The sequence below is a fragment of the Bos javanicus genome, chromosome 10, assembly GCF_032452875.1.
Source record: "Bos javanicus breed banteng chromosome 10, ARS-OSU_banteng_1.0, whole genome shotgun sequence".
Classification (NCBI taxonomy): Eukaryota; Metazoa; Chordata; class Mammalia; order Artiodactyla; family Bovidae; genus Bos; species Bos javanicus.
The window spans coordinates 15,578,878-15,604,126 of record NC_083877.1 but is presented as its reverse complement, the minus strand read 5'-3'; the positions used below and the strand labels follow the sequence as shown (position 1 = coordinate 15,604,126).

The 25,249-nt window shown below is 40.4% G+C and overlaps 1 pseudogene; it reads left to right on the top strand.

Moving 5' to 3' along the window:
- The first annotated feature begins 16,130 nt into the window (after window positions 1-16,130).
- On the top strand, window positions 16,131-17,057 carry LOC133255288 (large ribosomal subunit protein uL16-like; annotated as a pseudogene).
- The last annotated feature ends 8,192 nt before the right edge of the window (window positions 17,058-25,249 follow it).

The window sequence follows — 25,249 nt, the reverse complement described above, 5'->3', positions numbered from 1 at the left end:
TGTGGTTGCAGGGAAGCCAGCTGTCATGAGATCTAGGATGTACACGGTGTAATGTCTTCCAGAACACAGCCAAGTCTTGGGGGGACAGGATGTAGTGAGTGCATGACACATCTGTTTTCTGTGACTTTGGAGTTCACCTGTGTGTTTCAATATTCATAGTGGGTTTGCCTTCCTGGTAGTGTCTGAGAGGTTGATCATCCTAGAAAAGGGTGTGAATTTCTTGATGGAGAGAGCAATGTGACGATTCTTGATCATGAGTTCCTTCTTTGTGTAATGTGCTGTATCTACTGCCTCCCTCAATCCTCATACAGATTTCAGACAAAACCAAGGCTTAGAGAGGTGAAACAGCTAGCCTCAAACTTGTCTTTCTGATACAAGAGACCTTGTTCTCATGTACTACATCGAAAGAGCCAGGCAGATGAGGGAAGAGGGGATAAGCAGTTCAGTTTGTCTCATTTGCTGACTTGCAAAGGCTGTTTTTATCCTCATTCAGAAACTCATTGTTCTTGGCTGGAAAGATTCCCACAGTGGGTCCCTAATAAGCAGCTTTGGACAATGGCAGCCCTGAGTCCCGGGACCAGCCCTTGAACAGGCCCCTGTGGCCGGCTGGACCAGGGGTGAGCGGGGCCAAGGACTGGAGATGGTGAGACAGATGAGGGCAGGTCTGAGGCTTCATCTGCCTGACTGAGGCCCTCAAGGTAGCCACAAATATGCCAGCAAAAGGAAAGACCAGAGACAGATTCAAACCTGACAGGGCTTCTGTGGACTGCTAACGGTCTGATTGTTGAGGCTGATGGAGGGGACATCATGGAGTTGCCCACCAAACATCAGCTGCTATTGGTTAAGGGACCAAGAAAAGGACTCACACGGATACGGGCCACTCCCATTCCTGAAGTTCAGATGGGGCTGACCCTCACTTCTGTGGTTCCTGGGATGCGCAAGCGACCCTGTCCTGGTCAATCAGCATATTCCAAACTTTGACCATAGTGACTGGTCCGAGGAGAGCCTAGAAACCAAATTGGTTAAATGAGGCTTGGTCCTTGGGATCTGGAAAATTGAGAAGCCTGCTACCAGGGGTACTGGGCTGGGAGGATGGAGGGACATCTCTTGGAGAGAGACTCTAGATGTGTCCATTTTGGCTTGAGAGAGTCCTGATGAATTCAGACAAGTGAAGATACCGACATACCGGCACACATAGAACTTATTGTTTGCTGGACTTTGTACCTTATTTTGCTCGTTTCTCAGAATAATCCTGATGGTCATCGTTATCCCCATTTCAAAGACTGAACACCTATAAGTACTTGATAAATATTAGCTGCTCTGTGCCAATCAGCCTGGTGTTTCCCAAATTTCCCTAGAAAGGATCCTCAGGGCTTGACAGACTGCCAGGTGTCACCCCTGGGAATTCTGGTCCAGGAGCTCTGGACCAGGGCCCAGGAATTTGTGTTTTAACAAGTGCCCTGAGGATTCTCAGCATCAAGGACATTTGGGAAATGCATTCGACTCAATCCCCACCACAGCCTACCGAGAAAAGATATTACAGACATTTTTATTTCAAGTTTCGGCAAGCAAGGCTCAAGAGAGGTTAGGTAACCTGCCCAAGCTGACACAGGTGGCGAGTGACCGAGCTGGGGTTTGAACCTGGATCTACCTGACTTTCACACTCCTTGTGGAAAGGGGATGATAACAACTGCCTGTATGTTTCACAGGTCATGAAAGACTCAAATGATGGAAAGAACGTCACAAAGTGGAAAGTGAAAACCACTACCCAGAGACAGAAGTGGTGATTTATGAAAAAGAAACCCAAGTAACAAGAGAAAAACAAAAGACCTCAAAGTGAAATTTGCTCAGTCATGTCCAACTCTTTGCAACCCCATGGAATTCTCCAGGCCAGAATACTGGAGTGGGTAGCCTTTCCCTTCTCCAGGAGATCTTCCCAACCCAGGGATTGAACCCAGGTATCCCACATTGAGGGCAGATTCTTTACCAACTGAGCCACTAGGGAAGCCCAAGAATACTTGAGTGCGTAGTCTATACATTCTCCAGTGGATCTTCCTGACCCAGAAATCAAACTGGGGTCTCCTGCATTGCAGGCAGATTCTTTACCAACTGAGCTATCAGGAAAGCCCTAAACCACTTGGTAACTGAGATGACCTACATGGAAGTTTTTTCCTCCCTTTTAAAATTTGCATATAATAAAATTCGCTCTTTGTGTCAACCACCAGATAGACTAGATTTTAGTTTATAGATCTTAGTTGTAAAAAGAAATGGATCAACTCTCTGGGAATGTCTTAAGTCTTGCTGATGGACTTCTGAAAGTGCTACAAGTCTTGGCTGTGACTCAGAGGAGACTGGACTCACGTCCTAGCTCTGAGACTAACAATTTGGGTGACTGTGGACAAGTCACCTTTATGTCTTGTAAGAAGAGTGACATGGGCCGTGCATCTTCTGACAGCCTTAGTTGATAGTTTGTTACATTCTTTCCCTCTCTGCCCTGAGGCTCCAGTTTAGGCTTTGTTGAATGTGAAGTTTAGGAAAGGTATTCCTGGTAAGAACTCTGGGATAACAAAAGGGTTAAATGTGGGAGAAGCAGTCTTTCTGCTGAGGTAGGAGCTCTTTGATGAGAAACTAGCAAAATGACTTTGAGGTCCCAACCTATAGATAGCCCAGTCTTTACACACCCACTATTGCCTGGGTCGTCCAGCTGGCCCAATAACGAAACAGAGAGAAAACCAGTCTGAACTGAGCACTCACCAGGTACCCAGAGCTTGACACAGATGCTCTCATTTCATTCTCGCAGCAGAATCTGCTTTGAGATACTTATGATTCTTTTCACTTTCCAGATGAAGACACTGAGGTTCAGAGACACTATGTCATTTGCTCAAGGTTACACAGCCCAGGAAGGCATGAGCTGGTATCAGAACCCATGGCTTCCTGGCCTGAAGGATGGAGGTGTTTCCTCACTTCTCAGATCCTGAGAAGCCTACACCAAATGGCAGAGACATTCATCTTCTGCAAATCTTGGTTTGACTAATTTCACAACATTTCTCAAGAATCTAGCTCTCAGAACCAGTGCGCTCCTCCCACTCATCTCTGTGGTTCTCCAGACTTCTAAGTTTGTGACAAAAATCAGCCTCTCCGTGGTCCGTGGAAATAGATGTCTTAAAACAAAAGTGATCAGAACCTCAGGAACAAGGAAGATGGATGGCTACCTCTGGAGAGAGTGACACTACATGTTTTGAAGGATAAATAGCAACCTCTTCTGGAATTTCCCTGGTGATCTAGTAATTAAGACTTTGTGCTTCCAATGCAGGGGGCTTGGGTTCAATCCCTGGTCAGGAAACTAGGATTCCACATGCCCCATGGCCAATGACAAAAACAAGCGAACAACAACTGCCCCCCTCCCCCAACAACGCTTTCTAATGCTTGAAAAATAGGAAGAGATAGCATGGCTGATGGTACCATCCTGAGCTAGAGCTGGGAGGCCTGTATGATCAGGGTAGAGCCACCTTTCTGGAGTGGGTATCCTCCCAGAAGTGTCAGGAGACACAGAGCATGTCTGTGTGCTGATAGAACTGGTCCAGAGGAGAGGGAGGCACTTAAGATGGAGAAGAAACAGAATCTGGGAGAAAATCAGAGGCCTGGGGTCCTGTAATAGAGGCTTAGTCTTCAGTACAGGAAAGGACACTTCTTCCTTTGTGACAGAAGAGAAGGGAGAAGAAGTGATAGGTAAAGTTAGGTGGATAGCTTTGGCGGAGGAGACATCTGCTTTTGAGGGAAATGTGAGGCAAGGTCACCAGTGGGAGCAGAAAGGAGCAGAATGGCTGTTGAGGTTTAAGGAGAGGCAAGAAGGTATGAAATGTTGTTCTAAAGGGTGGGAAAACCACCACCTCTGGAAAGCCTGTTGTTACCTGCAACAGATGACCATAGCTTTAAAGTGGGACCTGTCAGCATGGCTCAGCTGCTTAGTGCAGGCATCAAGGTTGTAGACAGTTGGATTTAACTAGCCAGATGAGTATAATGCATAGAGTGTGGGGGCAAGGAAGATGGGGTGTTTAGAAAGTTGTAAGAACAGACCATGCATTCTAAGTTGGCTAAAGAGAGAAGTGAGTCATGACAGAGTGATAAAGCAGGAGATGGTTGGTAGACTGGACAATGGCTGGAACTGAATGACTGTTGGGATGGGAGTACCATGGTAGGTTACCAAGTGGACTTAACTGATGTTTATAGAGAATTCTGTCCAAAAGCAGCAGGATACACATTCTTTTCAAGTGCACATGAAACATTTTCTGTGATAGATCACATGCTGGATCACAAAACAAGCATTTGTAAATGTAAGAAACTTGAAATCATATTAAGCATCTTTTCCATCCACAGTGCGATGAGGCTAGAAACCAACTACAAGAAAAAACTGAAAAAAAAAAAGTGGATGCTAAAAAATAGGCTACTAAACAACTAATGGATCACTGAATAAATCAAAGAGGAAATAAAAAATAATCTAAAGACACAAAAATGAAAGCATGATGATCCAAAACCTACAGGACTCGGCAAGAGCAGTTTGAAGAGGAAACTTTATAGCAATACAAGCTTACCTCAGGGAAAAGGAAAAATCTCAAATAACTGCCTAACTTTACATCTAAAGCAACTAGAGAAAGAAGAAACAAAACCTAAAGTTAGTACAAAGGAAGAAATCATATGATTAGATTAGAGCAGAAACAAATGAAATAGATGCTAAAAAAAAAAAAAAAACTATAGAAAAGATCAATGAAACTAAAAGCTGCTTCTTTGAAAAAGTAAAAATTGATAAGCCTTTAGCTAGACTCATCAATAAAAAAAACAGAATCAATAAAATGAGAAGTTAAAAGGAAGTTCCAATTGATAACACAGAAATACAAAGAATCATAAAAGTCTACTATGAATAGCTATATGTCAACAAAATGAACAACCTAGAGGAAATGGACAATCTTTAGAAGAACGGACACTGGGTATAATGGAGAAGGAAATGGCAACCCACTCCAGTATTCTTGCCTGGAGAATTCCATGGACAGAGGAGGCTGGGGTCCATGGGGTCATAAAGAGTCAGACATGACTGGGTGACTTAACACACACTGGGTATAAATTTCAACTAAAAAAATTAGAACAATAAATAAATATTGAACTTTGGCTAAGGATATGCATGCTGGAGTATTTAGAGGTGAAAGGCACTGATTTCTGAAACTTAATTTTAAATGCATAAAAAAAATAAAATGGATTGATGGATACGTGATTAAGTGAATAAGCAAAATGTTAATGCTAGACGTTAAATGGAAAATATGTGAGTGATTATCGTACAATTTTTTCAGGTTGTATGTACGAAAAAATTCAGGATGAAATAATGATGTAGAAGACAACATGCAAAAACAAAGATATTATATAATTAAGATTATGAATGACTTTAAAAAATTTATTTATTTTTATTCCTTGGTTTTGCAGCACGGCCATATGAGATTTTAGTTCCCTGACCAAGGATTGAACTCACATCCCTTGCATTGGAAGCATGGAGTCTTAACCACTAGACCATCAGGGAAGTCCCCATGAATGCCTTTTTAAAATCACCTAAAATATTAAACGGTGTTTTATATTCAATTTAAATACTTGTAACATTATTCTTTTTTTTTTTTTTTTTTTGCTGTCTGGGGAGGCCTTACAAATAGCTGTGAAAAGAAGAGAAGTGAAAAGCAAAGGAGAAAAGGAAAGATATAAGCATCTGAATGCAGAGTTCCAAAGAATAGCAAGAAGAGATAAGAAAGCCTTCCTCAGCGATCAATGCAAAGAAATAGAGGAAAACAACAGAATGGGAAAGACTAGAGATCTCTTCAAGAAAATTAGAGATACCAAGGGAACATTTCATGCAAAGATGGGCTCGATAAAGGACAGAAATGGTATGGACCTAACAGAAGCAGAAGATATCAAGAAGAGGTGGCAAGAATACACAGAAGAACTGTACAAAAAAGATCTTCACTACCCAGATAATCACAATGATGTGATCACTGACCTAGAGCCAGACATCCTGGAATGTGAAGTCAAGTGGGCCTTAGAAAGCATCACTACGAACAAAGCTAGTGGAAGTGACAGAATTCCAGTGGAGCTATTTCAAATCCTGAAAGATGATGCTGTGAAAGTGCTGCACTCAATATGCCAGCAAATTTGGAAAACGCAGCAGTGGCCCCAGGACTGGAAAAGGTCAGTTTTCATTCCAATCCCAAAGAAAGGCAATGCCAAAGAGTGCTCAAACTACCGCACAATTGCACTCATCTCACACGCTTAGTAAAGTAATGCTCAAAATTCTCCAAGCCAGGCTTCAGCAATACGTGAACCGTGAACCTTCTGATGTTCAAGCTGGTTTTAGAAAAGGCAGAGGAACCAGAGATCAAATTGCCAACATCCGCTGGATCATGGAAAAAGCAAGAGAGTTCCAGAAAAACATCTGCTTTATTGACTATGCCAAAGCCTTTGACTGTGTGGATCACAAGAAACTGTGGAAAATTCTGAAAGAGATGGGAATACCAGACCACCTGACTTGCCTCTTGAGAAATCTGTATGCAGGTCAGGAAGCAACAGTTAGAACTGGACATGGAACAACAGACGGTTCCAAATAGGAAAAGGAGTACAGCAAGGCTGTATATTGTCACCCTGCTTATTTAACTTATATGCAGAGTACATCATGAGAAACGCTGGACTGGAAGAAACACAAGCTGGAATCAAGATTGCCGGGAGAAATATCAATAACCTCAGATATGCAGATCACACCACCCTTATGGCAGAAAGTGAAGAGGAACTAAAAAGCCTCTTGATGAAAGTGAAAGTGGAGAGTGAAAAAGTTGGCTTAAAGCTCAACATTCAGAAAACGAAGATTATGGCATCCCGTCCCATCACTTCATGGGAAATAGATGGGGAAACAGTGGAAACAGTGTCAGAGTTTATTTTGGGGGGCTCCAAAATCACTGCAGATGGTGACTGCAGCCATGAAATTCAAAGACACTTACTCCTTGGAAGGAAAGTTATGTCCAACCTAGATAGCATACTCAAAAGCAGAGATATTACTTTGACAACAAAGGTTCGTCTAGTCAAGGCTATGGTTTTTCCTGTGGTTATGTATGGATGTGAGAGTTGGACTGTGAAGAAGGCTGAGCGCCGAAGAATTGATGCTTTTGAACTGTGGTGTTGGAGAAGACTCTTGAGAGTCCCTTGGACTGCAAGGAGATCAGCCCTGGGATTTCTTTGGAAGGAATGATGCTAAAGCTGAAACTCCAGTACTTTGGCCACCTCATGTGAAGAGTTGACTCATCGGAAAAGACTCTGAAGCTAGGAGGGATTGGGGGCAGGAGGAGAAGGGGACGACAGAGGATGAGATGGCTGGATGGCATCACTGACTCGATGGAGGTGAGTCTGAGTGAACTCTGGGAGTTGGTGATGGACAGGGAGGCCTGGCGTGCTGTGATTCATGGGGTCGCAAAGAGTCAGACATGACTGAGCGACTGAACTGAACTGAACTGAACATTATTCTTGTGTTACCAAATTTTGAAAACAAACTTATTTTAGAAATTTTGAAATAGAAAAGTAGAAACCAAATTTTTAAAATCTGTAAACCTGTGACCCTCAGAGAATCGCTTAGTGACATATTAGTATATTTTTTTTCTTTACTAATAATATCTTGAACATTTTCTTATTAGTGAATATTCTCAAAACCATGATTTTTAGATAGTATATTCCATTGTATGTATGTACTATATAAACTGTAAAACCACTCTCAATTGTTCAACATTGTCTTGTTTCCCAAGTTTTTCAATTGCAAACAAAGCTGGGGTGAACAGTACTGGGTATACATCTTTGACTACATTTTGATATTTCTTCAGATGGATTCCTTGAAGTTGGGTTACTAGGTCAAAAGTTAGAAACATTTTTCACAATTAAAACTGGCAAATTTACATACTCCAACAGGGTACAAGACCACTTTTTTCATGTAATTTAGTTACCTTTGGATACATATTTTTTTAGTGTTTTTTTTTTTTTTTGCCAATTTCATAGGAGGAAGATTGTACCTTATTATAGTTTTAATCTATATTCCTTTGAATGCTACTAAACAGTTATTTTCCCAAATTCAAATAGTGATTTGTATTCCTTTTTTTGAATTATGTATCCACATCTATTTCCCTGTCATTCTGGGGGAATTTTACTATTTTAATTATTGATTTACTAAAACTTTAAAAAATATTTATATTAAAACTTCTTGTAAAATGACTGTTATTCCATGCCTCACATGTTTGCTACAGATATTTTCCCTAGCTCATTACTTCTCTTTTTTTAACTGAATGTTTTAGTTTGAGACACTTGTATATTTGGGTTTCCCAGCTTGCACTGGTGGTGAAGAACCTGCCTATCCATGCAGGAGACATAAGAGACAGGGGTTCAATCCCTGGGTCAGGAAGACCCCCTGGAGGAAAGCATGGCAATCCACTCCAGTATTCTCACCTGGTGAATCCCACGGACAGAGGAGACTGGTGGGCTACTGTCCATAGGGTCGCAAAGAGTCAGACATGACTGAAGTGCACTGAGCATTCACACACTTGTATATTTACATGTAGCTGTAAGAAATAATGCAGAGAAATTCTGTACACCCGTCACCCAGTTCCAATGGTAAGATCTTACAAAATTACAGTAAAATATCATACCCAGGATATGAACATTGACACAGTCAATATACAGAACATCACCACAAAGATCCCTCATGTTGGCTTTTTTATAGCCACACTTTTTTCCAGCCCCCAGTCCCTCATTAACCCCTGGCACAATGATTGTGTTCTACATTTCTATAATTTTGTCTTTTAGGAATTTTGTATAAGTAGAATCATGTAATATGTAAATGTTTGAGATTGTCTAATTTAACTCAGCACAGTTCTCTGCAGACTCGCCCCAGTTGTATCAATAGCTCCCTCCTTTTCATTGCTGGGTAGTATTTCATGATACACGTGTACCAGGGTTTAACTATTCCACCCATTCTAGGACATGGAGGGTTATTTCTAGTTTTTGGCTATTATGAATAAAGCTGTATAAGAATTCTTATATAGCTTTCTATGTAAACAGAAGTCTTCATTTCTCTGGGATAAATGCCCAGGGTTGCAATAACTAGATTGTATGGAAGCTGTGTGTTTAGTTTTCAAAGGAACGCTCTCTTTTCCAGAGAGGCCATACCATCTTACATTTCCACCAGAAATATGTAAATAATTGAGTTTCTCTTTATCCTTGGTAGTATTGGTGTTGTCATTTTTTTTGTTTTTTTTTTTTTCAGAAATTCTAATGGGTATGTATTATAGGAGTAGCTTATGGTGGGCTTCCCTGATAGCTCAGTTGGTAAAAAATCTGCCTGCAATGCAGCGATTTGATTCCTGGGTCAGGAAGATCCCCTGGAGAAGGAATAGGCTAGCCACTCCACTATTCTGGCCTGGAGAATTCCATGAACTGTATAGTCCATGGGGTCACAAAGAGTCGGACACAACTGAGCGACTTTCACTTCATCATGATGGATTTAATTTGCATTTCCCTTATGGTTAATGACATTCTATATGTCTATCTGCCGTCACTACATCCTCTTTGGTGAAATGTCACCTGATGCATTTTTTCTGTTTTCTCACTGGATACTTTCTTATTTCCTTTTCCTTTTTCCTGTTGAATTTTGAGAGCTCTTTATGCATACTAGTTACTAGCCTTTTGTCATATATGCGGACTTTGGTAGAGCACAAGTTTTTCACTTTGATGAAGGTCAATTAATCCTTTTATAAATGATGCCTTTGGTGTCAAGATTAAGAACTCTGGGTTTAGGCTTATGTCTGGAAAATTTTCTCCAATGTTTCTCTCTAAAAGTTTTATAGTTTTACATTTTACTTTTAAGTCCATGATCCATTTTGAATTAATTTTTACATAAACTGTGAGGCTAAGGTTGAGAGTTTGTTTTTAACCTATAGATGTCCAGTTGCTCCAGCACCATATTTTGAGAAGTCTATCTTTCCTCCAATGCTTTTGTACCTTTGTAAAAAATCATTTAGGTGTATATGTGGAGATCTATCTATTTCTGGATACTCTATTCTGTTGATCTAATGTTTATGCCTCTTTCAGTGCACACAGGCTTGATTAATGTAGCTATTTAATAAATCTTGAAATTAAGTAGATTAATTCCTCCAGTTTTTTCCTTTTTTTTTTTGGCCATGCCATGAGTAATGTGGGATCTTAGTTCCCTGACCAGGGATTGAACTCATGCCCCTGCACTGGAAGCATGGAATCATAACCACTGGACTGCCAGGGCAGTCCCCCTCCCACTTTTTTCTCATTTAAAATTGTTTTAATTATTCTAGCTTTTTGGCCTTTTCATAGAAATTTTATAAAAAACCTTGCCTATGTCTACCAAAAAAAATCTTTGTGGGTTTTGATAGAAACTGCGTTAAACTTAGATATTAGTTTCAAAATGAGTGGCATCCTTACCATGCTGAACTTTCCAATCCATTCACACAATCTGTCTCTCCATTTATTTAAACTTTTTTTCTTTCACTAGGGTTTTGAGTTTCAGCATACAAGTCTTCTCATATTTTGTTAGATTTGCACTTAAGTATCTCATTTTTTGAACAATTTAAAATGGCATTTTAATTTCAGTGTTCACATGGTCATTGCTAGAATGAAAAATGAAAGTGCTAGTTGCTCAGTTCTGTCTGACTCTTTGCAACTCCATGGACTATAGCTTCCCAGGCTCCTCTTTCCATGGAATTCTCCAGGCAAGAATACTGCAGTGGGTAGCCATTCTCTTCTCCAGGGGATCTTCCCAACCCAGGGATCAAACCCACATCTCCTACATAGCAGGCAGATTCTTTACCTTCTGAGCCACCAGGGAAGCCCATCAGATCAGATCAGATCAGATCAGTCGCTCAGTCGTGTCCAACTCTTTGCGACCCCATGAATTGCAGCATGCCAGGCCTCCCTGTCCATCACCAACTCCCGGAGTTCACTCAGACTCACGTCCATCGAGTCAGTGATGCCATCCAGCCATCTCATCCTCTGTCGTCCCCTCCTCCTCCTGCCCCCAATCCCTCCCAGCATCAGAGTCTTTTCCAATGAGTCAACTCTTCGCATGAGGTGGCCAAAGTACTGGAGTTTCAGCTTTAGCATCATTCCTTCCAAAGAAATCCCAGGGCTGATCTTCAGAATGGACTGGTTGGATCTCCTTGCAGTCCGAGGGACTCTCAAGAGTCTTCTCCAACACCACAGTTCAAAAGCATCAATTCTTCTGTGCTCAGCCTTCTTCACAGTCCAACTCTCACATCCATACATGACCACAGGAAAAACCATAGCCCATATAGAGGTATAATTGATTTTACTATGTGGATCTTGTATACTATAACATTGATGAACTTACTTTTTAATTTTAGGAGGTTTTTTTTGGGTAGATTCTCTGAGGTTTTAGGCAGACATTCATGCCATTTGCTAATAGTGCCATTTTTGTTTGTTTCTTCCAATCATTATGCCTTTAATTTTCTTTTCCTGCCTTAATACTCTCACTAGAATTTCTGCATTATGTTGACTAAGAGTGATGGAAGTGGAAATACTTGCTGTGTTCCTGAAATCTGGGAGAAAGCATTCAGTCTTTCTCCAGTAAGTAAAATGTTAGCTGTAGATTTTCTGTATCGAGTTGAAGTTTCCTTCTCTTCCTTTTTTTCTAGGAGTCTTTATCAAGAATGGATGTTGAATTCTGTCAAATGCTTTTCCTGGAATAATTGATAGGACTGAGTGAGTGATTTTTCTCCTTTAGACTTTAAAGTGGATTATAGTAACTGATTTTCAAGTGTTGAATTAACCTTGCATCCTGGGAATAATATTCATTTTGCTGTAGTGTATGATTCTTTTTATACAATGCTGAATTCTATTTGCTAATATTTTGTTAAGGATTTTTACATGTATATTCATGATAAGAACTGATTCGTAGTTTTGTTTTTTTTTTTTTACTATTTTTATTTGGTTTTGGTATCAGGGAAATACTAGTTTAATATGTTATGAAAATTCTTTTTCTACTCTCTGGAAGAGATTGTGTAGAATTGGTGTCAATTCTTTAAATGTTTCATAGGCTTTTCCAGTGAAACCATCTGGGTCTGATGCTTTCATTTGGGGCGAGTTTTTAAGTTATGAATTCAGTTTCCTTAGTAGTTATAGGATCAGCTACTCAAGTTATCTGTTTCATCTTAAGTAAGTTGTGACAGTTTGTGTTTTGGGGGGAATTGGTCTTTTTCATCTAAGTTGTCAAATGTGTATAGAGTTGTTCTTAGTACTTCCTTATTTTCCTTTTGATCTCTGCAGGATCTGTGAAATGAAAATTCAATTTCATTCAATTTCATGAAACCTCAATTTCACTCCTGACATTGATAATTCAAGGCTTCTCTCATTTTTTCTTTGTCTTCCTAGTTTTGTAATTTTATTGATTTTTTTCAAAGAATCCGCTCTTTGTTTCATTGATTTTTTCTATTGTTTTTTCTGTTTTCAATTCTATTGATTTCTCTTCTTATCCTCATTATTTCCTTTCTTCTTCCATTATGTTCAAAGAAGAAAGTCTTTATGATATCAATCTTAAATTCATTGAGGCTTGTTTTATGGCCCAGGATACAGTCTATCATCATATACCAAGATAAATGTATACCAAGATGTACGTGTACGAAGATATATTCTATTAGGGGGTGAAAAGAATGTTTAACTCTGCTGTTATTGGGTGGAATGTTCTAAAAATGTCAATGAGATCCTGTTGGTGGTTCTTTTCTTCTATATCCTTGCTGATTTTCTGTCTAGTTGTATCACTTGTTGAAAAAGGAATATTGACGTCTTCAGCTCTAAGTGTGGATTTGTTTATTTCTCCTCTCAGGCCTGGTACTTGTTACTACATATATTTTGCAGCTTTGTTGTTGGTGTATATATGTTCAGGACTGCTGTGCTTTCTTGGTAGATATGTCCTATTATTACTATGTAATGTCCCTCTTTGTCCCTGGTAAAATTTTTTGCTCTGAAGTTTGCTTTGATATTAATATAGCCACTCTTGCTGTCTTTTGCTTGCTATTTGCATGGGAGTTATATTTTCTAAAGAGCCTCTTTAAAATGGGAAATAGATGATGAGAATTATAGTTAAATACTTTTAAAATGTAGACTAAACTTTTAGCTATACATAAAGAGAAGAATCCAAAGTGCAAAGACCAAGCAGCATTGCTGAATTCCCTTACTTTATTCCCAGTGTGCTCTCTTGTGGGTGAACAAATCAATAAAAGAATAATGTATTCTAGTAAATTTGGTATGCCTAATTCAAAGCTGGCTTATACCAATCCTCCTAGAGCTTATGCCAAAGAACAGAACTATAATCAGAGGTCTTCTCCTAATTTGTATTTTCTGGGGACAATTCTCCCAGCCTCTTCCAGAATTTTGCTGGATTCCCCCAGGCCTCACATTCACAAAAGATCTTAGATACAGGATTTTAATATTTTTCCAAATGAAATGATATATATGACCACAGAGGCATGCCAACAAGACTGGAAAAGGTTTATTGAACACCTTTAAACTTGTGACCCATTAGTGGGCCCATACTGATGATTGTGTCCTGTGAAAAATATTTTTACAAATTCTGTATTTATCTTCTAATTAGCACAAGTATAGTAAATTTTGTTATGTCTGGTTTTTTGTATTAAAATTGCCAGTTTAAAAAATGTAAATATTTAAAATATGCTTTGATTTTTGTGGCCCCATTTTACTAGGAATCTAGGGGAAAAAATGACATTAACAAAGTTCTCTTTTGATGGTTCAGTGAGCCCTGAGTCCTTTGAGTATAGTATGCCCTGATCTAGGATGACTGGATTCGTATTAGCTGATTTTTTAGGCTTTTACCTAGAAAGAAACAGAACTCAAGTATTTTCCACTTGTGTTAGACCAACACTCTGAAAGAATCAACACTAGAAGGATTGCTTTCTATCCATGAAACATACAGGGGGGATGCTGATCTACCAACTCAAATAAACCATTTAATATAACCAAAATGCATATCTTGTCCTTTATGTATGTAATTTGGAGAAGGAAATGGCAACCCACTCCAGTGTTCTTGCCTGGAGAATCCCAGGGACGGCACAGCCTGATGGACTGCTGTCTATGGGGTCGCAGAGTCGGACACGACTGAAGTGACTTAGCAGCATGTATGTAATAGCAGGCAAGCTTCCCAAAGTAAATACAAATACAAAGTAGCCATCTTATCACCTTTTCTGAAAAGTCAAAATCTTTCTCAAAATCTGCTTAAAAACTGATGCCACAACTGTGAAATATAAATGCAAGCCAAAGACTAAGCCCCAGTCCTTTAAGATGGGGTTTGTTGGTTTAGATACTAAAGGGCTTCCCTAGTGGCTCAGATGGTAAAGTGTCTGTCTGCAATGCAGGAGACCCAGGTTCAATCCCTGGGTTGGGAAGATCCCCTGGAGAAGGAAATGGCAGCCCACTCCAGTATTCTTGCCTGGAAAATCCCATGGACCATGGAGCCTGGTAGGCTACTATCCATGGGGTCACAAAGAGTCAGATACACTGAGCAACTTCACTTCACTTTATATACTAAAAAAAAAAAAAATTCCAATCCTCCAAATCATGGAGGCTATAAGAAAATGTCAGGAAAGTTAATGTCCTAACTATCTTGAACACTATCATGGGTTAAAAGACTTTAAAAAATCAACCATAACACAATGGATGTTCATGCCATTCCACCGTTCACTCACTGGAGGTGACAGCCTGAGGCCACACTGTGGTCAAAGAGAAAGGTGGGATTATGTGTGGGTTATATGTTACCATCCTCATATTGAGCTTCCATGAAAGCTCAATGGGTAAAGAATCCGCCTGCAATGCAGGAGATCAAGTTCAATTCCTGGGTTGGCAATATCTGCTGGAGAAGGGATAGGTTACCCACTCCAGTGTTCTTGGGCTTCCCTTGTGGCTCAGTTGGTAAAGAATCTGCCTGCAATGCAAGAGACCTGGGTTTGATCCCTGGGTTGGGAAGATCTCCTGGAGAAGTATTCTGGCCTGGAGAATTCCATGGACTTTATAGTCCAAAGGGTCACAAAGAGTCAGACACGACTGAATGACTTTCACTTTCTTATCCTCACACTGGTATGGTCTGACAGAGCCATATATAGGTACTTATGGTAGGATTCAAGCTTTGAAATCATGGTATATGTAATCAGAATTAATGTAGATTTTTGTCTATTATCCATTGCTACTTTAACAATAAAAGCAGTCCTTCTGAGGCTTAAAAGATAAATAATAAAAGAGCAAATAGATACAGAAATCTCATTAACCGATTACTTAGGATCATTTCTTTCAAACCACTGATAAATTAATTTGGAGCAAAGTTTAAATTGTTGTTTTGTTATGGTTTACATAGGTAATACACTCACATGGGTCAAAAACCAAACAAAGAAGTGTGCAATAAGAATACAATATTTAGAAATAAACCTACCTAAGGAGGCAAAAGACCTGTACCCCAAAAGACCCCAAATAGTCAAAACAATTCAGAGAAAGAATGGAGCTACAGCTAATTATGCTCCCTTACTTCAGAATATGCTACAAAGCTACACTCATCAAAACAGTATGGTAACTGGCACAAAAACAGACACAAAGATCAGTGGGACAGGATCGAAAGCCCAGAAATAACCCCACGTGCCTGTGGTCAGTTAATCTTTGACAAGTGAGGCAAGAATATATAATGGAGAAAAGACAGTCTCTTCAATAAATGGTACCGGAGAGACTGGGTAGCTACATGTAAGATAATGAAATTAAGATATTCTTTAACACTTTATACAAAAATAAACTCAAAATGTATTAAATATCTAAGTATAAGATGGGATACCATAAAACTCCTAGGGGAAAACATAGGCAGAACACTCTTTGACATAAATACAGCAACAGTTTTTCAGATCTGTCTCCTGGAGTAATGAAAAGTAAAAACAAACCAATGGGACCTAATTAAACTTAAACGCTTTTGCAGCAAAAGAAACTGTCAGTACAATAAAAGACAACCGAAACAATGGGAGAAAATATTTGCAAATGATGCAACTGACAGGGATTAATTTCCAAAGCAACCAAAGAGCTCATAGAGCTCAATGTCAAACAACCAAAAACAACCAAACAATCCGATCAAAAAATGGGCAGAAGACCTAAATAGACATGTCTCCAAAGAAGACATACAGATGGCCAACAAGCATGTGAAAAGATGCTCAATACTGCTATTTATAAGAGAAGTGAAAATCAAAACTACAGTGAGGTATCACCTCATACCAGGCAGAATAGCCATCATCAAAATGTTCACAAACACTCTTTCCCTTCAGAAGGCCACTGAAGATCCTGGTGTTGCCATGGGCCGCCACCCCGGCCTGTATTACTGGTACTATAAGAACAAGCCATACCTCAAGTCCCACTTCTGCCGAGGTGTCCCTGATGCTAAGATCCACATCTTTGACTGGAGGCTAAAGAAGGCAAAGTGAATGAGTTCCCACTCTGTGGCCACATGGTATCAGATGAGTATGAGAAGCTCTCCTCTGATGCTCTGGAGGCTGCCCGTATTTGTGCCAACAAGAACATGGCACCAAAAAGTTACGGCAAAGGTAATTTTCACATCCAAGTGCAGCTTCCCCCCTTCCTCATCTGCATCAACAAGATGCTGTCCTGTGCTAGAGCTCATAGGCTCCAGACAGGTATGTGCTGTGACTCTGGAAAGCCCCAGGGCCCACACCAGCCAAGTCATAATGTCCATCCACAACAACCTGTAGAACAAGGAGCATGTGATTGAGGCCCTCCACAGGGCCAAGTTCAAGTTCCTTGGCCACCAGAAACCCACATCGCCAAGAAGTGGGGGTTTTACTGAGTTTAACGTGGATGAATCTGAAAACATGATAGCAGAAAAGCAGCTCACCCCAGAGGGCTGTGGGGTCGAACACAAGCCCCTGGACAAATGGTGGGCCCTGCACTCATGAAAGGCTTGGCAATGTCCCCTCCTTACTCATGCCCACCAGTGAATCCTACTTCCTTACCAAGAAAAAAAAAAAAAATCCACAAACAAATGCTGGAGAGTGAAGTGAAAGTCGCTCAGTCGTGCCCAACTCTTTGCGACCCCATGGACTGTCCATAGAATTCTCCAGGCCAGAATACTGGAGTGGGTAGCCTTTCCCTTCTCCAGGGGATCTTCCCAACCCAGGGATCAAACCCAGGTCTCCTGCATTGCAGGTGTTTTCTTTCTCAGCTGAGCTATCAGGGAAGCCCTGTAAATGCTGGAGAGGGTGTGGAGAAAAGGAAACCCTCCTACACTGTTTGTGGGAATGTAAATTGGTACAGTCTGTATGGAAAACAGTGTGAGGCTTTCTTTAAAAACTAAAAACTGAGCTACCAAATGATCCAGCAATCCCACTTCTGGGCATATATCTGGAAAAGGCAAAAACTCTAATTTGAAAACACATTCACATATATAACATAGATAACTAATAAGGACCTGCTGTATAACACAGAAAACTCTACTTCATATTCCGTAATGACCTGCATGGGAAAAGAATCTAAGAAAGAAAGGATATAATGTATAACTGATTCACTTGGCTGTACACCTAACACTAACACAGCATTGTAAATCAACTAGACTCCAATAAAATCTTTTTAAAAAATGAAAAAAAAAAAAAACAGATGCACCCCAATGTTCATAGCAGCACTATTTACAATAGCCAAGACATGTAAGCAACCTCAATGTCCATCAACAGATAAATGGATAAAGGTATGGTACAATGAGATATTACTCAGCCATAAAAAATGAAATAATGCCATTTGCAGCAACATGGATCTATCTGGAGATTACCATCCTAAGTGAAGAGGAGAAAGAAAAAATATAAAATTTCATTTATATGAGTAATCTAAAAAAAGAATACAAGTAAACTCACTGATAATACAGAAATAGACTCATAGACATGGAAAAGAAATTTATGGTTACCAAAGGCTAACAAGGGGAAGGGATAAATTTGGAGCTTGGAATTAAAAGATACATACTACTATATATACAATAATAGACAACAAGGTTCTGTATAGCACAGGCAACTGTATTCAGTATTTTGTCAGAGCCTATATGGAAAAGAATCTGAAAAAGAATGTATATGGAATTGCCGTGCTCTCCTCCAGGGAAGCTTCCTGATCCAGGGATTGAACCTTCGTCTCTTACATCTTCTGCATTAACAGGTGGGTTCTTTACCACTAGAACTACCTGGGGAGCCTGATGTTTATACATATATACACACACACATACACACACACACACACACGTATATATGAATTACTTTTCTGTACACCTGAAGCTAACGCAATATTGTAAATCAACTACACTTCAATTAAATGAAATTTAAAAATAAAAAAGGCATGCAGTAAAAACTTACATTCCCATTGCATTCTCCAGTCACTCAGTTCCTATGTGTTACCTACCGATACACTTGTACTTTTTAAATTACTTCTAAGACGCCACTTTGTAAATATGGATGTATTATAACTTCCTCCCTTTTTACACAAAAGGTACCATTAAGAGCATGATCTCTAAAGCCAGACTGCCCATGTTCAAACCCCAGTTCTTCCACAAATCAGCTGTGTCTTTAAGCAAGCTTCATAACCTCTTAGTGTCTCAGTTTCCTCAACTGTATGAGGGTAACAGTGGCAGCTGTCTCCTACAGCTATTTGAGGATCAGATGAACAAATATACGTATAAAGCACTTAGGACGGGGCCTGGTGCGCAGTGAGCCATCTACATGTGATGGGGGTGCTGGCACCATGGAAGCTGCAGGATCAGAAGTCTAAGTGCACGGGCTCTGGAGTGAGACTGCCTGAGGTCAAATCTTAACTTCCTTACGTGTGAAATGTAAAAAATAATAGTACTTACCCTCACAGGGTTGTTGTGAGATTGAAATAGACAGTGCCTCGCACTGGGTAAGCACAGCTGTATTTCATCAAATCCAAAATGCCATGTATTCTAAGGCACGTCATTATTTTATGGACTAGGAAAGGAAAAAAAAATTCCAATTAAATTATGACACACCTTTGACTATAACACATCCTCATTTCAAGTGCATCATGAAGTGAAAAAATGTACATCTTAGAATTGATGAAATATGGGATACAAGTGTTAGCTATTACACTTTTATTTTCACTTAAAAATACATCTTGGATATCACTCTGTATCGGTACAAAGAGAGCCTCTCCTTTTTTTTTTAAGTGGCTATATAGTAATCCATTGTGTGGTTGAGCCATAAATTATTTAACCGATCTCCTATTAGTTTCCAGTCTATTGCTGTTACAAACAATACCACAATGAATAACCTTGCAGACATGTCATTTTGCAAGCCTGCTAGTCTATCTGTAGGATAAATTCCCGAATTGGCATTGCTGGGCCAAAGAGTACACGTATTTGCAATGTTGGCAGGTATTCTAAGCTCCAGTTTAAATGGCCTGGTTACTTCCAGCTAAGGAATCGTGGATTGAGGCCGTTTGAAAAGGATCAACCTCATGGAATGGGAGAGCAGGATGACAAGAGTCTCATTACACAGGAATGGGAGAAGGGAAATTTTTGTATGCTGCTGATGGCCACCTAAATGGGTCAGACTTTTTGAAAGACATTTTGGCTCTATCTTTTAAATTCTCATTCTGGAAAACTATCTCACTGAAATTCTAGCACAAGTTGCAAAAACATATGTAATAATTATAGCAAGAATGTGTGACATGGAGAAACAGTGCAAAACGCTTACTCTATAAACTCATCAAAATCTCACAGTGCTACAAGTCTGGGCTAATTCTTCCCATTCTACAGACACAGACAGTCGAGATGGAGGAGAAGGCTGCAGAGAGAGGACGGTACTCAGGCAGCCTGCTCCAAATCTGTGCTCTTAGCCTTATACAAGTAGACTCTTTGAAATAGTTAAAAAAAAAAAAAAAGACATCTGAAAGTTCCAGAGTGATATAGTTAATATTATTGTGGTGGTGGTGGTGAATAAATTAGGAATTTGGGATTAACATTTATATATTACTACATATATAATAGGTAACCAACAAAGACTTACTGTATAGCACAGAGAACTATACTCAATATTTTGTAATAACCTACAAGTGGAAAGAATCTGAAAAAGAATATATAACTGGATTCACTTTGCTGTACGCCTGAAACTAATATAATATTATAAATCAGTTATACTTCAATAATATATATATTATAAATTTACACTTTAGGAAACTGTATAACCATGATAAAGAAGGAAGTAAACCTTTATACGGCAACCTTAACTCATGTCTACAAGGTACTGTCTTAAAGAAATTAACACAGTCTGAGTACACTCCAGTAGATGCCTATAGTCATGTATCAATCTGACAGGTAGATACTAAAAGGTCTAGAACAGGATCTTGTGCTTGATGATCTGAGGGGGAGTTGAGGGAATAACAGAAAAAAAGTGCGCAATAAACGTGACGTGCTTGAATCATCCTGAAACCACCCTATCACCCCGTTTTGTCTTCCATAGAACTGGTCCTGGTGCCAAAAATGTTGGGGACTGCTGGTCTAGAAGGAGAATTCAACAACTAAGGATATTTTCTCCAAATCCCCCTGATTATGAGCGAGTGGTAGAGATTTCACTTTGTATACTTCCAAATTATTTGAATCCTTTTACAGACCCTATTGTTACTAAGAGGTCATTTAACTCCAGACAAAATTGTTACTCATCCCTGCACCAATGTCATCAGAAACACCAAGAAATGTGTGGGTATAAAAGGCCACTACGGGCCCAGTGAGTTAAAAAGAAAAAAGAACCCACATTTAGGGAAATATAGCCCTGACCTGTGCAACGTAAGAGAGTCAGGTTCGATCCTTGGGTCGGGAAGTCACGACTTAGTGACTGAACAAGGACAATGACTGGGAAATGACTCAGCACAATCACCTACTGGAGTCACTTATCAAATACTGTGCTGTCGTGTGCTGTGCTCAGTCGCTCGGCTGTGTCTGACTGCAACCCCATGGACTGTAGTCCGCCAGACTTCTCAGTCCATGGGATTTTTTTTCCAGGCAAGAATACTGGAGTGGGTTGCCATTTCCTCCTCTGGGGGATCCTGGACCCAAGGATTGAACTGCATCTCTTGTGTCTCCTGCATTGGCAGGCAGAATCTTTACCACTGAGCTCACCGGGGAAGCCCTTATCAAATACTAATATCAAGTGTTAGTATCAAATACTAATAGTCTTTAAATAACTAAAAGACAGTTTAATTTCCATTAGCACTTTTTGTATTGTTTCCTCCATTTTTTAAGTTCTTTTGACTCCCTAGAATCTTCCTGAGCTCACTGAATTTCTCTCTCACCAGATATCAATTAAAGTAAAATTTAAGATCTCTTACATCAGGATGTGCAAGAGACAGAGGGTGGGAGATGGGGTGTCTATGAATGATCCTAAAGGGATTTCTTTTTTTGAAAGGTCCAGTCTAGGCTGAGATGGTGAAGTAGGTCTGGGCACACAGAGCAAAGTCACAGATGATTTCAGGATAGGGAATACCCTGGTGGCCCAGTGGTTGCCGCTGCTAAGTCGCTTCAGTTGTGTCCAACTCTGTGAGACCCTATAGACAGCAGCCCACCAGGCTCCCCCATCCCTGAGAATCTCCAGGCAAGAACACTGGAGTGGGTTGCCATTTCCTTCTCCAATGCATGATAGTGAAAAGTGAAAGTGAAGTCGCTCAGTCGTGTCCGACTCTTCACGACCCCATGGAGTGCAGGCTACCAGGCTCCTCCACCCATGAGATTTTCTAGGCAAGTGTACTGGAGGGGGTTGCCATTGCCTTCTCTGGGCCCAGTGGTTAGGGCTCTGCAATTCCTTGCATGCGTTTTATCCCTGGTTGGGGAGTTAAGATCCCACAAGGAGAGCAAGGTACAGCTGTCTAAAGTGGGAGGCAGTTTCACCCCAAGACAGCTCATGAGGGAACCCTGCCCTATCCACTCAGTCCCTCAATGATAGAGGTGGACAATGAGTTCACAGCTGCTCAAGAAAAGAGACTTGCTCTCAAGGAAGAAGGAGAATCACTGAAAAAAATGGCTTGATCTTTGGAGAAAGTCATTTGAAGTCATATAAAGGCAATTCTTAAGGAACTCTCAACTAGGAAAGCCAAGAAGAGAACTAAAGTTTCATCTTCTTTAAAGAGCTAGGCTGCCAAGGTTCTCAGCAGGAAGCATCTCTTCCAGACCATCAGACCCTCTGAGGTCCAAGCTTTTCCACTCACTTCAGGCTCTGGATAAGTTCCCATCAGGATATCTTAATTTTTCATGCCTCTCTTCTATCCCCCTTTTCATACTTCTTAAAGTGGTCAGCTCTCCTTCCTCTTAGCTTTTTTTTGGTTAGATTTTTTTTCCCCCTTTCATTCTCCTATTCAGAGTTTTCCTAGAAAACTCTAGGAAAAAAAATATTTTGTCTTCTTTCTTGATCTAAAAATGTGATGTTCACTGTATCCTGGGAACCCTGTTTCACTGTCCTGTCACTCACTTTCCCATTATTATTCTGTCCTGGTATCTTGGAGATGACTGGAAGGGGTTCCTGAATTTGTAAACTTCCTTCGTGTCCCGAAGTCAGAGGAATCCGCAGTCTCTGGCCACGGCTGGAGCCCCAAAGTTAGAAGTCATATTTATAGGCTTTACGGCAAAAAGGAACAGAATATACCTTCTTATTTGAGATCTTTCCCAGCACAGCTCATCCTCACTGGTGGAGATTTACCACTGATGCTTTGGAGTTTGTGTTTCCTTTCCTTTTTTCCTTACTTTCCTTATTTAACTAAAACATTGTCTTGGTTTTCTTCTGCTTCACAGCAGCACTCAAAATGTCTATTCTTTTCTGCTGTTCTTCCTTCATAATGAAAGCAGCGGGAGTGGGGTCAAATGTGGAGCCTGGAAGAAGCCTGCTTTCTGATTCTGCATCGTTTCAAGAAGACGCTTGCTAACGGGGCACCCCATCTCAGGGGCGGTCCCCACCTCTCTGCCTTGCTTCTTTCTCCACTGTCCTCGCTTCTCTCGCAAATCTCAGTATTCTACCCCAAGCCATTTGCCCAAGAAGCTCCCTGTGCTGCCACAGCAACAACATCTGCCTCCCATGCTTTCGACCGGAACTAAAGCACCACTTCCTGGTTGTGTCTTTATGTGAAATATACAACTTCCTGGATTGCATCACTTCCTGGAGTCCAGCATTTTACTGAACCAACAACTTCCCTATTCAATTTTGTCCTTGTCACTGCCTGACTTCAGTCCCTGGTTCAAAATTTAAGAGGGTGTTAAGAGTTCTTAACACAAACAAAGGGACATAAAGAAACTCTGAATGGTGAGGGATGCCTATTACCCTAGTGGCTGTGGTAAAGGTATCACAGCCTATATGTGTGTTCAAACTCATAAAATTATACACATGATCAATTATACACTTTATCAATTATGCCATAATGCTATGCTATGCTAAGTCACTTCAGTCGTGTCCAACTCCATGAGACCCCATAGACGACAGCCCACCAGGCTCCCCCATCCCTGGGATTCTCCAGGCAAGAACACTGGAGTGGGTTGCCATTTCCTTCTCCAATGCATTAAAGTGAAAAGTGAAAGTGAAGTCGCTCAGTCGTGTCCGACCCTCAGTGACCCCATGGACTGCAGCCCTCCAGGCTCCTCCATCCATGGGATTTTCCAGACAAGAGTACTGGAGTGGAGTGCCATTGCCTTAATAGACCCTCTTTAAAATAACTCCAATCTTTTGTAATATTCTGCAATATCTAGGGTTTTTTCCCTATATTTCTCAACCAACTCCTGTTTTTTGGATTTGTGTGTGCACATACATACTCAGTCAAAGAAGGCAATGGCAACCCACTCCAGTACTATTGACTGGGAAATCCCATGGATGGAGGAGCCTGGAGGGCTGCAGTCCATGGGGTCACTGAGGGTCGGACACGACTGAGCGACTTCACTTTCACTTTTCACTTTAATGCATTGGAGAAGGAAATGGCAACCCACTCCAGTGTTCTTGCCTGGAGAATCCCAGGGATGGGGGAGCCTGGTGAGCTGCCGTCTATGGCGTCACACAGAGTTGGACACGACTGACGTGACTTAGCAGCAGCATACATACTCAGTGGGCAAAACTGAAGCATATCTCTGGTGGGTCAAAGGTTGGAGCTCTTGGGCTCCTGTGAAGGATTTGGGGGATACAAATACAGTGGTTAAATACAGTGATTACTAGTCACGTCAAATAGGTACCTGCCGTAGGCCTGAGATCATTTCCTTACGTCTTAGTCTTGCTATTTGCTGTAAGTGTTCTCTCAGTCTTGATTTCTGTATAAGATAGTTGGGCATAAAAATAGTTCCCATATTTTATCAGTGTTTTTTTTATCACTTAGAATTTTTCATTTTGTACTTATTGAAAGTGCTCTTTTAGACTTGTTTTTATCGTTCATCTGTCTTGTACACACATTAAAAAAAGAAAAATTGGTTGTGGCATCACTAAAACTCGTCCACATTTAGAGTCTAGCCCTTCTGAATCATCATTGCTGTCTGTTTTTCTGCATGAGGTTATCCTCTGCGCTCTGAGAAGTTGAAGAGATAGCTTTTCTTAAAAGGATACTTCACTAGTCAATAGTCTTTGGAATTTTCTTGTCAAGCACTGACACTAATTTTGCAAGTGCAGGCAATAAAACTACCTCAGGACTCCTGCCTGGCCAATATAATCATAAGACACATCTCAATATTGGAGAACTAAAATGGGAAACATGAGAGTTTTTGAACTGGAGTAGTATGGAATGTATTTTTCATCATGTGCTGTAATGATTCATAACCTGCATATTGTTTCTTCATAATGTTCTGTGATAAAGATCTTTTTTTTTTTTTAGGTTTGGAAACTCAACCTCAGAAAGATAAGGTAACCTATGAAAGCAATGGGAGGAAAGTTAGCACCGCTGTGTCTGACCAAGCCATCCCCTCTCTATGCTCCTGCCTCTTCCACCCTGCTCCATCTGTCTGACATTTCAAAGCCTCTTATTTTGCCTTGGAGGTTAACAGATCTTGGGGCACTCTGTTTCTCCAGGCCACACCAGTTTGGGGGGCAGAGGGTATAACAGCATCATAAATAACATGAATAAATCAATGTTGCTCTGACGCCTC